Genomic DNA, 15,745 nt, shown 5'->3' on the forward strand with positions numbered 1-15,745 from the left:
AATTTCGCATTCCCAACTTTGTAATACATCCGAAATACCTTTGCCCTCTCTCCGAACGTGTGCATATCACTGTGCAGACTATCCATATCCAAAATTGAATCTACTTTTCAGTTTAGTGTGATCAGCAAAATGAGCCTTGCTTCGCTGTCGTCCAAACCGGTGATATAGAGGGTGAACTGTTGTGGGCATAGGTCTAACCCACTTAGTTTCCCGCTCGTCATTGAAGCTCAGCCAGACGGACATATGTGGGAGGAGTATAGCTGAGACAGTGGGGTTTGTAGGACAGGAGACGGAGTCAGTGAGAGGAGGCGGCGGCGTCATTGGGAGAAGGGGTGGTCAGTGGCATGAGGGGGAGCGGTGCTCCATTACAACATCTCCAGTGTAATCATTTCACATCTATTTTCGCTTCTCTATCACTTGTATAGTAGCTTCGCCGTCAGTTGGTTCGGCTGACAGCCACCAGACTGTCACCTTTCTCAAACAATATAGGTCTAGGGGCGGTGTGATTTCGGTCCCAGCAAACCAGAAATCCGGGATGTTCCCAATAACGGAATCCCGACTTGAGCGATGGGGTGTAAATATTACCCAGATGCAGTTGTGCATCGGCAAGGAGTAGCAGATTATACACCACATACGATTGTAACGTAACTATATTTACTAATTTCAGCTTTAGCGAACAGTTATTAAGAGGAAAAGAAGAAAAATCAAAGGGCCCATTAACAATTAAACAAGGCTAAATGCTCACAGCGTCGTAGTTCATATCTTCCAAAAGCCTGGTGTGTCCTTCACTCATGCCGCCGAGTCACATCACCGTCACCGGTAAATCTTCCCATCTGGGCCTCCTTCGGATCGCGCCATGCCGCCGGATCGATCCCTATGGCCGTCTCCCCTGATCTTCCCTTCTCCCCAGCTCCCGCCAAATGACCCCGAAACCCAACAGTGTCCCTCACAAATTGCTCTCGGCCCAGGTTTCTCTAGAACCTTCTCCCATTCCACCATCCTGAATGGATGACGCATTGGTTGTTCATCACCGACCCTTATCTTTAACTAAAACTGAAACACTACCAACAGAGCATGCCGCATCTACAGAAAGCTACAAAATGAAATCTTCCGCAGTGGAAATCTTAACTACGGTAATACATATATCTGGAAAATCTTTGATATTGTTACTGCCTTTCCTTCCGATTTCATATTTCCCCTTAAGCCTTTTTAGTTACGTTCTGGTGATTTTTAAAAAAGTTTTACAATCCTCTAAGTTCCGACCAATTTTCTGTTCTGTTACATGACCTCTCATTTGATTTAATATTGGCTTTGACTTTCTTGTCAGCGATGGTCTTGTCATCAATCCTTCTCCTTATTCGCGATGTGTGGATTTTGGGAATTCCTCGCAGAAACTAAAGCAATTGCCGCTTAGCTCTGGTTCCTGCGAATGTCGCCTTACAATCAGCTTTGCCCCGCTCCTCTCTCATGCCTGTGTGATTCCCTGTACTCCACTGGAAGACTGAAAGATCTGACTTTCCCTTCTGCCTCTCAAATTGCAGGGTGAATTCTATGGTATTATTATTTAAATTCATTTCCGGGTTGTGAGCTTCGCCAGCTAAGCCAGCTTTCATTGCCCATCCCTAGTATTTTGATCACTGTTTCCGAAGAGTTCCGCTACTGCAAGCACCCTAATCAAATCCGGTTCAGTACGCATACCCGATCCAGATTAACTGCGCCCCTTGTGGGTCAACCACGAGCTGCTCTGAAATGCCAGGTATTCTGCAAGTTCTCTCTCTTCAGATCCAGCACCAAACTGTTTTTCGCAAACTGCCTACCTTTTGAAATGCCCTATGACTCCATCTTCCTTTTGACATGCGTTTTCCAGTCCCCAATTGTAATGTGCAGACCATATATTTGCTATTGTTCTGAGTTCTGTGTGTAACTCCCATCAAGGTCCTTTTACCCTCGCAGTTTCACAGTTCTACCCACATCGATTCTACACCTTCCGATACTGTAACACCACCGTGGTTTTATTTTATTATTATTATTATTATTATTATTATTATTATTATTATTATTATTATTATTATTATTATTATTATTATTATGTATTTTTACCAATAGATCCACCCCATCCACTCCGCTTACCTTCCTGTGTTTTCCATACAATCTGTATTCTTGGACGTTAAGCTCCCAGCTATAACATTCTTCCCGCCCGGATTCAGTGATGCGCACAAAGTCACACCTGCGAATTTTATAACTGTGCCAGAAGTTTATTTTCCTTATTCCGCACACCACGTGCGTTCATTATAACACCTGCAGTCCTGTATTCATCAATCGTTTTGATTTTGTCCCATTCTTACGTTGCATTTTATCCCGTTGACTTCATCTTTGCCCTGTCACTGGCATTTTCCTTCTAACAGGATCACAACGCACGGGGTGGAGAGAGATGGGAGATCTGAGGTGGAGGGGGAAAGGGTTTTGAGAAAGACCGGTGTAGAGAAGGTGTAGAGACAGTGCGAGAGTTGGGGAGAGGTGGAGAGAGAAGGAAGGTCAACGGGAATTCGGCGGGTGGAGAGCAGAGAGTGAGTTGTTGAGTGACGAGGTTCTAGGGAGGGGAGAGTTGTTGGCTGGAAGACTGATGGGGCAGACAGGGAAAGAGGAGAGACGGTCTGACGATTGGAGATGGTGCTGCGCTTCCTCGTTGTCCTCCGCCGGTGACGTTTCAAGTCTGAGTGCAGCGCAGAGACGGGTTAACCCGGCGGAGCAGCGAGCGGAACCGGCCCCTCCCTCGCCACCGGCCGGTAAACCCGGACATTTAACATTGTGCTTGGCGCTTGGACCATCCAAACCTTGGGCCGTTCCACACTCTCCGACCTCCTACAAGCTCTATAGCCTGTTAACATCCCCGCTATTCGTCTGTCAACGGCCTTTCTAATTCTGCCCTCGCACTTGACACGATATCGATTTTCTTCTCGCTCTCGGGTCTAGTCCCGGTCCCAGCCTCCTCTCTAATCGGCTCTGCTCGCCTCAGTTCTACCGCATCGACTCGCGAAACGCCTCCATGTCCTTTCCGGCTACGGCCAAACATCGGCTCCATCCCCGCTCTCGGGTCCGGGCCCGGCCGCGTCGATTTGGCCCGCAACTAGTCTTGCACCCTCGATACTCCAGTCCACACCGCACACATGCCGGATCGTACTGGCGATTCAAAAACTCAACTGAATTCGGAGGTTCTCTCAGATATTTGCCTTGTTGCTGTTCCTGCCCTGATTAAATGCCCACTTACCAACCGCCTCCACATCGGAGGTCTGAGGGAAGAGTTAGAATGCAGTGGCCGCTCTGCGCACCCACTGCTTCTCCCTCATTACCTCATGTGGAGGGTATGGTTTACTGTTGAGCGGTTTGATGGCGTTCATCTGCAAAGTCCTCTCTGTTGTCCCGGGATCTGATCGGCTGATTCTCTTTCTCTTTTTCCCCTGTTTCGATCTCCTCCGAAGCTCTGTCTCTCTTCCTATCTCTGTCCTCGCTCCCTATCTATTACTCTGTTTCTCCCAGCCTCCCTCTTCCTCTCCCCTTATCGTGTGGTGTCTCACTTTTCACTGACGAAGGAAGATGATTTCGTGTTTCTGTGTTATGATGTTGGACATAATGGCATTTATGGAGTGTGCGGATCTCACACTAATGGTTTCCATGGTCTGCGTTTTTCGCCCATTTCTTTCCCTTTTGATTTGCGAGGGGAGTGGGGTTTGCTGTCCATATTTTTTTCTGTTTTGCGCGGAGCAGGGAGTTTGGGGGGGGGGGTGCGATTGGGATGCTGTTCCTTTCTGCGCGGTGTGGGGTTGATGTGTCTCTCCGAACGGCTTTTCTATTCTCTCTTCGTCTCGTTTCTATCTCGGTCGGTGCACGGATGGGAAGTGGTGTGGAAGGCTAATGTCCCGGTGCACGCCGAGGGGACGAGGCTAAAAAGCATTTCGGCACAGATTGGAAGGGCCAATGACCATAGAACCATAGAACATTACTGCACAGAAACAGGCCTTTTGGATCTTCTCGACTGTGCCGAACCATTTTTCTGCCTAGTCCCACTCACCTGCACCCGTCCCATATCCCTCCATACACCATGTACCTCCATGTACCATGTACATCCATGTACCTGTCTAAGTTTTTGTTAAATGTTAAAAGTGAGCCCGCATTTACCACTGGCGGCACAATCCACAGTCTCACCATTCTCTGTGTGAAGAAGCCATCCAGCCCTCCCACTGATCACTTTAATATTTCCCCCCTTCACACTTAACCCATGTCCTCTGTTTTTTTTTCTCCCCTCGCCTCAGTGGATAAAGCCTGCTTGCATTCACTCTATCTATACCCGTTATAATTTGATATAACTTTATCAAGTCTCCCCTCATTCTTCTACGCTCCAGGGAATGAAGTCCTAACCTATTCAACCTTTCTCTGTAACTCAGTTTCTTAAGTCCCGGCAACATCCTTGTAAACCTTCTCTGCAATCATTCAACCTTATTAATCACCTTCCTCTAATTCGATGACCAAAACTGCACACAATAATCCAAATTCGGCCTCACCAATGCGTTATAAATCTCAACATAACATTCAAAATCTTGTACTCAATACTTTGATTTATAAAGGTCAAAGTACGAAAAGCTCTCTTTAGTACCCTATCTACCTGTGACACCTGTTTTAGGGAATTTTGTATCTGTATTCCTAGATCCCTCTGTTCTACTGCACTCCGCAGTGCCCTACCATTTACCTTGTATGTTCTACCTTGTTTTTTTTCCTTTTAAGGTGCAATACCTCACACTAGTCTGCATTAAACTCGATTTGCCAATTTCAGCCTATTTTTCCAGCTGTTCCAGATCCCTCTGCAAGCTTTGAAAACCTTCCTCCCTGTCCCTACACCTCCAATCTTTGTATCATCAGCAAATTTGCTGATCTGATTTACCACATTATCATCCAGATCCTTGATATAGATGACAAATAACAATGGACCCAGCACTGATCCCTGTGGCACACCACTAGTCACAGGCCTCACTCAGAGAAGCAATCCTCCACTACCACTCTCTGACTTCTCCCAATGAGCCATTGTCTAATCCAATTTAATAACTCACCAAGTATACCTAGTGACTGCATCTTCCTAACTAACCTCCCATGCGGGACCTTGTCAAAGGCCTTACTGAAGTCCATGTAGACAACATCCACTGCCTTCCCTTCATCCACTTTCCTTGTAACCTCCTCGAAAAACTGTAATAGATCTGTTAAACATGACCTACCACGCACAAAGCCGTGTTGACTCTCCCTAATAAATCCCTGTCTAAATACTTGTAGAGCCTATCTCTTAGTATTCCTTCCAGTAATTTACCTACTACCGATGTGAAACATACAGGCCTATAATTTCCCTGGGTCAGTTTGTGTGCGTGCTTTTCGATAACTCTACAGCATCTCCCTAAGAATCCTGTTGAGTAATTCACCTACACTGACGTGAGATGGGTCTATGTTTTTCAAGAGCAACCATCCCAGTTCTAAATTGACAAGAACATTTATTATTGGCTTTCTGGAATCTTGCTTGTGGGTGGGGAGAACCCAAATGCATTGGTCAAATCCGCAGTGCACCCATCTCCTCCCTCCCAATAATGAGCAGTAAATCCGCCAGACGCTTGAGACATCTCCCGCTTAATGCTCTTTAAGAGACTGGAACACGACCTCCTTAGTGGTCACATGCTCATACAAACTTAAAAGACGTTTTGTATCTCCTCATGGTTTTGTATGCTCGCAAGTTAGTGAAGGTTTGGTCATAGACACCGACGACGGGAAAAAAGACCATTCAGCGCGTGTGCAAAGCGATAGGGGTATATTCGAGCCAATTCCTGTCCCACGGGAGATGGGTCAAACGCAGACACTTGTTTTCTCACTATTTCTTTATTTATTTTTGTAATTTACTGTCATTTTGTATCTTTGCCCGAGATTGTTGCGAAAAAAAAAACAACTTGTAAAACATAGTAATGTTAAACCTGACCCATAATGTTTTGTGCGTTGCAAGACTTTTCACACTCATAGTGGTGCGTGTCTGGAACGAATTGCAAGGGCAAAGGAAGAGGCAGAGAAGATGGAGGAGTTTGGAATCTACAGGAATATAGGGAACATGTAGAAATGTGGACACTGTATGGGCAGACGGGATTGGTTCAGCTCGGCTTAAAATTGCCGGTTCAGTTGGTTCAGAACACACAGTGATCCGAAAGGCCTGTTCCCATTCTGTCCCTTTTGTGAGACCACAGCTGAATCTCTGGTCGCCCGCCTCAGAAAGGACGTAATTAACCTAGACAGGCGCGGTAAGTATTCAGGTATTTTGTTTCCGGGACTGGAGGACTCGAGTCAGAAGGAGACTGGATAGTGACTGTGCTCTGATCCCAAATATGAGCGTGGTGTAACAATGATTGTGCCCTCCGTCGCAGCAAGTCCCACTGTCACGAAGGATTTGTGGGGCAATGTAATGTGAGGCAAATGACGCAAGCTTTTCCAAAGAGTAAATCCTTCAAATCCTTCACAAAATCCAGCATAGAATTCTTGTGTTCACATTACGAGGCGGTGCCTGACCTAATTACGAAAGTGTAGAGAGACTGGTTTTGAGTCTCCGAATCACGGACATGTTTTACTCGAAAAATCCTACGATCCTGCTTTGACTGCGCACTTATCCCAGATCAGACCCAGCATTACAACCATACGGTGCACAATGTCTCGGCTGCAAAACTACGAAAATGCATGTGAATTGTCCACCTTCTACATCTCCAGCTCCGCATTGACGGTGGGTAGAACTTACAATGAATACAGGTCACTCATGAAGGAGAATAAGGACCTGGTTGGCCAAATTCTATAACAGAGCTCCCCCACCTCACTTCCTGGCATCAGCCTCGCAAATCGTTTCTGTACACTTTCCACTTTGAACACATTTCGCTCTCTCTTCTACACACACACACACACACACACACACACACACACACACACACACACACACACACACACACACACACACACACACACACACACACACACACACACCTCGCTCTTTTTTCCCAATCACCCCAAGACCACGCGAATACCACTCTCGCTTCCCCACCTCGCTCACGGCTCCCACCTCTCTCCCTCAATCACGATGCATGCTCCTCCATCCTCTTCTGGTCCACACCCCTGCTGCTCCTAATGTCCAGCAACTGCCGTTTGATGGGTCACTCCTCCTGGAAATAACGCATGAGCGATCAGGCGGTGAATGTGAGGATCTGGGGCCCGGACTGGAGATACTGTTGCCGCCTCCAGACTCCGCTCAGTGCGCGGCTTGAGTAATGAACTGAATCACCGAGGTGAACGGATATTTCACCGAGCTGATCATCTGTTCCCGGAATTTCCACTGAGTGACCGCGTAAATAAATGTGTTCGTGCAGCAGCTGAAATTCTTCAGCAACGCTCCGACAAAGTGAAATATCCATTCAGAATCATTGAAATTGAATCGTAATCCTTTGATCTCATAATACAAAAAATTTAGCAACCACGTCATCCAAAGGAGGATGAAGCTGCCGGAGAGGGTGAAGAGTAAAACCACGGACCTCCTCCGTCTCTCCATCTCAGGGTCCCTGCTGTTCTCCCCCTTGCTCTGACCCCTCAGCCCTTTACGGACACGACTGGACACAACAATGTGCCTGACCGTCAGAGCGTTGAGCAGCAGAATCACAACGAAAGGGATGAACGGATTTAAAACTATGTCGAGCCAACGGTTTACTACCCATCCGAGGTCAGTGGAAGTACTGGCTGTAAGTTTACAGAGCCACGGTACATTGTTGACTATCTGTCTGGGTTCCCAGAGAAAGTAGCGGGGAACGTTTTTCAGAAAGGACAGCACGCCAGTTGTAGTGAGAACCACAGCCGCAGTTTTCCCGGTGCAATATTTTGTTTTCAGCTTCTGACAGCAGATGGCGACAAACCGACCAAAAGTGAAGGTGACGGTGAACCAGACAGACCAGTATGTGGCTGTTTGCCGCAGTATCTCCATACCTTTGCACACAGGGTAAATCCTCAGAAAACTCCACGGAAAGTAATAATCTAAGATTTGACGCAAAAGAACCTCTATGACTACGGTGAGCAGATCCCCCGCTGCCATGGCCACCAGGTAGCGAGTGGTGCAGGTAGAGAGGCCGCACTTTCCCCGGGACAGGATCACAATCGCTGCTAAATTCACTGCAGGGAGAGAGAAGAGAACAGACATTGGGCATTATTAAACTCATTCTCCGGGAATGGACACAGGTTCGGTTTTCAGCCAGAGGTCAGGAGACTAGATGCTGTGAACGGCTGCTCATCCAACACCAAACATGGGTCACACTGTCTCTGACCTGCCTTCTTCAATGTGGAGATAAGCGATGAGTCGGTAATCGCCGGGATTAAACACGAGCAGCACGAACGACAACGATCGGTACTTAACGCGATTCTAGTCGCTGGTGGGGCCGGTTTCACTGATTTCCAGTGAATATCCGGCCTCTGGAAACTCAGCACCTGACGGGACCGAAATAGCATCCGCAGGGCGAAAACACACACAAATTGCTGATGGAACTCAGCAGTTTTCACGATATTGAACAGACACTCGAGGTATCCGTCAGAGACCTTTCTTCAGGGCCGAAGGGTGCACCGAGCGAGGTCGGGCCTCTGAGGCAAATCCGGCACAACATAGTTACCAGATGCCGAGTGGTTCCGTTAGTGGATTAATTCTACAGCGCAGCTCATTTTGAAAACCCACGTCAGTAGTTCCGAGGACTAGTTTCAGGAGATCGGGCCAAATTATTGACAAACAGGCAATAGAATGCGACTGTGACTGTTTCCACAGGGAGAAGTGAAACACTGGAGCAAGGGTTCAATCTGATCAGAAACACAATGACTGAAATTCAGTCTCTGGAAATCACTCCCCGTCACACCGTCCCGGAGTACTGCCCGTTCCCAAGACTGGGACAACTCTGGAGACGGTGCCACTGAAAGTCTCCTCGTCTCTCCTTCCTGGAGAGCTGCCTGTCCCCAGCACTGGGACTACATGGACAAGGCGACATTAAAACTTCCCAGTGACACCTCCCGGAGGATCCCGGCTCCCAAAACTGGAACAACTCTGGAGAGGATGTCATTAACGGACCAAGTATTCACTCGGGTCAATAACTCATAAACAGTCATCACCACAATGTATAACATTCCTAGTCTCACATTCCCGGAGAGTTGTCTGTCCCCAGCATTGGTACCACTCTGAATATAATTCCATCAAATGCAAGAATAACGTTCGAGTCGATCCCGTGAGTTAGAAGAGAGACAGGGGTTTAGTTAAGTTTGTTATTAAATCAGAATATTGAAGAGTCAGGATCGATATCACTGACGGATATTACTGCCACGAGCATCAAGCGGGAAGCTTGTAAAATGACACCAAAGAGGCTCACTCCGATTTACAGACAGAAGCGCCAAACACGAATATCTGTGCTCACTCACCAGGAACTCCAATGGCGACAATGAACACGTGCAGTATTTTATACACTGGTCGGAACCTATTCAACAATGCAGGCATTTTCTCTAGCCTGTCCCCGTGTGCTACAGAATATCTCCCGGAATGAAATGTCGAGGCTGCACATACCTGGGGTTTAAATACTATTTCGCGACTCCACGGGGAGAGGTTTCAACAGATTTAAAAATAAACGTTTTTTAAAAATTATTTACTATCTGATTACGTCAGCCAAGTGCAGTCCCTGGTTGCAACACTGTGATTACCTCAGTGAATTAATTGTGAATCTGACACAATGGAAATTGTGATGTGACTAAGGGTTGTAAATTCCGAGTGACGTTCCGCAGCAAAGGGGATATTGTTTCAAACTCCATCAGACCCAACTCTCCACCTCACCTTGTGTCCGTGCGACTCTTGTCCATCGGCTGAGCAGATTGACTGAGCGTAAAGCGGCCTCTCCACTCTGATTCTCCACCAATTGTAATCACAGCTCATCCCACTGTAACCTCATCTCCCACTCCCGATACATGAAACCATCCTCAGCTTGTTTGGATGAAGTTTTTCAAACTTCGTCCTGGGTCGTAAACATGTTCATCACCGCTGAGAGGAATGTTTGCTCTGAGAAAAGAAACTTCTGCTTTCCGTTTGTCCACCTTAGACGGAGGAAGGTAAAGAAAGGAACAGACCCTTCAGCCCACAGTTACTGTACCAGTCATTACGTCATATTAAAGGGAACCCACCTACCAACACTTGATCAGCCCCCTACACTCTCTGACTGTCCACGTGTCAACCCTCACAACAGTCATCTTGGGCTTCTGGGATCTTAGTTCTCAGAAGCTTTTTGACCACCTGTGTGGATTAGTTGGAACCAGCAAAAGCGACTGAACCTTCACAGCTGTCTCATCAATTCCAAAGTTCTTCCACTGTAAATGTGTACTTCAAAGGAAACTTTTGTCAGACACAACATCTTGATTTGTAACGGTGTAGCTTGTGGTATTGAATCGCCTATTCTTACCATTGCAAGCATAAACTCTTGACGTAATTTGAGTTGGAGTGTCACTGCCGACAGTATGTCCAAGAAAATGTTTATTTGTGGTAATGAATAAACAATTTCATATCCACTAACCTGTCAGGTATCTTTAGTGACTCCCTCACAGTCAGAATATTTGGGGACTCCTTCAGGACCCACCCCTAAACCTAACGTATGTCCACCAAACTCCGCAGTCTAAGGGAATGGCTGTGTGTCAACGACCAGGACGGAGTGCTGGAGGGGCGGATAAAAAAGTGTACTTGTGTATGTGTGCTGTCTGCAGCATTGTCTCGGTCCCTAAACTAATCCCACTGCCATCCCTTTCTCCGCAGCACTCAATCAGCCTGTAAACAAATTCCAGCGCCCCCCCCCCCCTTATTCACAGCACTGTACCAGACCCTTAACTACTCCCACTGCTCCGCTCTCTTTGTCGACACCACTATATACGTCATAAACTCATCCCACTGTCCCCTCGCCCTCCACAGCACTGTATGGATCCTCAAACTGGTCCCAATGCTACTGCACTACCTTCCAGAGACATTCGCCAAAATAAACCATCGGCAACACTCTTTCGCCACAGGCAGAGAGACAATTGAAAACTGTGGAGAGATGGGCAGAAGGGCGTCGGGGGGAAAGAGGGTGCAGGAAGCGAGAGGGTGGGGGTGAAGGGAGAAACGGGTGAGAGACATGGGAGAAATGAGAGCGAAAGAGAGAGAGACAGAGAGAAGGGAGTGATAGAAAAGGGCGAGAGAGATGGGGAGAGAGAGAAAGGTGAAAGAGTGGAGTGAGAGAGAAGTGGGAGAGAGGAGAGACACAGAGGAGAGGGAAGTGAGAGTGAGTGAGAGGAGAGTGATAGGAGGGAGAGAGGAGAGAAAGAGGTGTGAGGGGAGTGAGATCGCGAGATGTTGGTGAGTGGGGGAATGGGAGATGGGGAATGAAGGGGCAGAGACAGATCCTCTGAGGAGAGAGGGTGGAGAGTGATGAACCGAAAAGGAGAGTGGGTGGAGGGAGCGAAAGGGAGAGATGCTGAGTAAGAGAGTGGAAGGGTGATAGAAGGAAAGAAGGACAGTGGGATCAGTGGGATCGAGAAAGTGGAACGAGATGGGGGAGAGTGGGCGTAAAAGATAGGGGAGGGTGGGTGAGGGACCGAAGAGATGATGGAGATTGAGGATGGGGTAAAATGGGAAGTAAGTGCCAGTGACAGAATGGCCGACTTCTGCTCCTTTATCTTATGGTACAGTCAGTTGCTTCGCGTTGCCGATCAGCCATGTCTCCGACTGTCTCTTCGTACCCCATGTCTAACCACTTGTTTCTGTCTCTACGCGGGAATCTGCCTTTTACACCTCTGCTGTTTTCAGTCGTTGCCCCGCTCACCGTGTCCGACTCTGCCGTTCCTCAGTACCGGGCTCAAATCCTGCCAGCGACCACCATGACATGACCTGCCTTTCACCCATCACCCAGAAATCTGTCCGTGTCTAAATACACGCAACCTCCGCCTGTACACTTGTTCGCTAATGCAAATATCGAATCAGCCAATCATTTGGCAGCACCTTAAAGCATACAAGATCAGGAGGTTTCGTTCTTCTTGAGACCAAACTTCAGAAAAGTGAAGAAATGTAATTTCACTGAGTCTGACCGTGGAATGATTGGTGCTGCCAGAAGGGGTGGTTTGAGAATCTCCGAAACGAATAATCTCCTGGGATTGTGACGCATGACAGTAACTCAATCTAACAAATGTGTAACGGCGGTGCGCAGAAGAGCATCTCTGAACTCACAGACGGTAGGCAGGTTCAAAAGGTGCATTTAATGTCGGAGAAATGGACACAATATTCATCCTGAAATTCTCTTTCTTCGCGAACATCCACGGAAACAGAGAAGTGCACAAAAGAATGAGTGACAGATAACACGTTAAATCCGCAAAGCCCCCGCCCATCCCCAGCTCCCCCTCCCACGCACAAGCAGAAAAGCAAGGACACCCCATCCCACCACCAGCAAATGGAAGCATCAGCCCCCTCCACCGAGCGCTCAAGCCCGCAGCAAAGCATCAATGAAGACACAGACCTGCAGTATCCCGAAGACTACTCGCTCACCCGATAATTCGACAAACCACAGGCTCTCTCTGTGTCTCCGTGTCAAAGCGCGAGGGGAGACATAACAAACAACTGGCAGATTCACAATTTGAAAAGTCTGTCGCGTCGCTTTTTCCGAGCTCTGCCCGCGGGGTATCGGTAGCAAAAAGTCGCAGCTCTCCATGCACATTAGCCCTGGCAGTCAACACATTGCTCCCGATGTTCCGTGTTTGCCCGCGACACTTCATTCAGGGGCAAGGGCCCGGAATCAGCAAGTCCCCGGAGCCGGGAAATCCCGGAACCCTGAAGGCGCTCTCATCTTCCAGGCAGCGTCCATGAGATATCAAAACTCGGCCGGTATTGACCCCCTGCGAGCGATTCTCATTCCCACAAAGAACTGAAGTCAGAGTGCAACTCCAGGTCTGGGTCTTTAGAAGTACCCCCACACTCTGAATAGGTATTAAAAGAGCAATCAATGATAGAAATAAAGCTGTTTTCGAAGATGCAAGAAAAAGGAGTCGCCGTTTGGAGCAATCTTAAGTTCCTCCCGCCTCTTTGACACGTAGAAACTTGTAGCAGATGGTGGACAGTAGCAAAGGACCACACCAGGTCTCACTCATGTACCTAATGAAGTGACACTGAGGGTCTATTTACTGACGGATACTCTGCAGCTTCACTGGGCAGAGGATTTCTTATGAGTAAATCACGTCCTCCTCATCTCCGTCCTAAAGCAATTTCCCAAAAATGTTGAGGCTATGTCCCCAAAGTGTAGCTTCATCTCCCAGTAATGAATTCCCTGCCCCTATTTCACCCATCTCTCTAACATTGTTTGACATGCACCCATACGATTCCCTCTCTTTCCCCTGGTATAGTCAGTTTCCTCGCAGGAGATTCATAAGCCTAACCCCGTCGTCAACTCAATCAATTTGTCCTCACTATCTCCAACGCCAGTCTATTCTCGTGACGTAATGTTACAGGTCTACAAAACTGTGGTTAGATCACACTTGAGTTTTGTGTTGAGCTCTGAACGTTGAACATTTCTGAGCGTAGAACATAGAACATAAAACAGTACAGTACAGGAACAAGCCATTCGGCCCTCAATGTTATGCTGACTAGTTAACAATCAAATCAAATACAACGAAGCACTAATCTCGTCTTGTGACACAATGTTGATATCCTACCGTCTACCCAATGGCCATGAGCCAACCCAAACGTCTGTTGAAAGCCTCTGATGTACTTGCCTCTACCACCATACCAGGCAGCGCATTCCGGGCATCCGCCGCTCTCTGAGTAAAGGTACTTGCCTCTCACATTACCCTTGATCCTATACCCTCTCACTTTCAATACACGCCCACTGGTATCAGACAATTCAGCACTGAGGAACAGACACTCCCTGTCTTCTCTGTCTATGCCTCTCATAATGTTAGAAGCCTCTATCAGATCTCCACTCAGCCCCCGCTACTCCAGAGAAAACAGCCCACAGTTATCCAGCCTGTCATGTTAGCACACCCACTCTATAAACTAGACAGCATCCTGGTAAACCTCTTCCGCATCCCCGTCAAAGCCTGACCATCCTTCTTATGGTGGGGCTTCCGGAACTCTTTGCAATACTCCAGATGTGAGCTGAGCAGGGTTTTATAAAGTTACAACATAGCCTCCTGACTTTTGAACTGAATGTCCCAACTAATACAAACAACCATTCAATAAGCCTTCTTAACATCTTTATCGACATGTGTATCCACTTTCTAGGCGCTATGAACCTGGATCTCAAGTTCTCTCTACTCCGCAACACCGATCGTGCCTCTAACAGTACACTGTCTCCTTGTACTTACACCACCCAGGTGCAACACCTCACATTTATCTGGGTTGAACTCAAACTGCCATTTCTCTGCCCAAATCTGCCTCTGATCCATATCGCGCTGTATTCTCTGCCAGTCTTCTACACGATCCACAACTCCACCGAACCTGGTATCATCCTCAAACTTAACAACTGTTCCATCTACATTTTCCTCTGGGTCATTTATATCCCCCACAAACAGCAGAGGTCCCAGCACAGACCCCAGTGAAACTCCGGGAATTACAGTCCTCCAGCTCGAATAAGACGCTTCCACCACTGCACACTGTGTACTGTGGACAAGCCAGTTCCGAAACCAAACAGCCAATACTCCGTGGACCACATTCAGCTAAATCGTCTGGATCCGACTCTCAGAAGGGATTCCATGCATCAACATCGTTTACCCTACTCTCGTCAATCCCTCTCGTCACGTTGTCCAAGTCTTCATTCGAATTTGTAAGACAAGACCAGCCCCGCACAAAGCCATGCTGGCTCTCCCTAATAACTCCATGGGTTTCCAAACACTCCTGTATACTGTCCCTACGAATTTTCGCCAGCAAATTCCCTACAACTGATGAGAAACTCTCCAGTCTGTAGTTCCCAGAACATCCCCTTTTCCTTTCTTATATAGAGATACCGACCAGTCATCCGGGACCTCGCCTGTGCCTAGAGGACACGAACATGCAGGTCAAGATCGCCGCACTCTTGCCCCTCGCCTCCTTCAATAACCGGTGTACATCCCATGAGGCCGTGTAGTCCTCCACCTTAAGACTCATTAGGAGGCCCAACACTTCCTCCTGCTTGATCTCTAAACACCGTAACGTGTTTATACGCTCAGCACTGGTCTCCTGGGCCTCCGTGTCCTTTTCCTTGGTAAATACTGAAGCAAAGTACTCATGAAGTGACTCACGCACATTCTCCGCAGACAAGCAAATATTCCCCCTTTATCTCTGAGTGATCCCACCCTCTCCCGAGTTATCCTCTTACTCTTGATGTACCTATGAAAAGCCTTGGGATTCTCCTGAATCCTACTTGCCAAGGACATTTCCTGGTCCCCCCTGGCTTTCCTCATTCCCTCCCTTTCTTCTTTCCAGGCGTCTTTATTCTCCTCACGGGCTTCCTTTGATCCTGACTTCGGAAGCGTTACCTACTTCTCCTTTTTCATCCTGACTGCATTCATCACCTCTCTGGACATCCAAGGTTGTCTTATCTTCCCATCCCCGTCCTTCCTACTAAGGGGAAAACAACATTCCTGTACTCTGTGCTATAGGTCTTCAAACACTCTCCGCATGTCTGAGGTGGAG

Source organism: Hemitrygon akajei, unplaced genomic scaffold, assembly GCF_048418815.1.
Source record: "Hemitrygon akajei unplaced genomic scaffold, sHemAka1.3 Scf000108, whole genome shotgun sequence".
Taxonomy (NCBI): Eukaryota; Metazoa; Chordata; class Chondrichthyes; order Myliobatiformes; family Dasyatidae; genus Hemitrygon; species Hemitrygon akajei.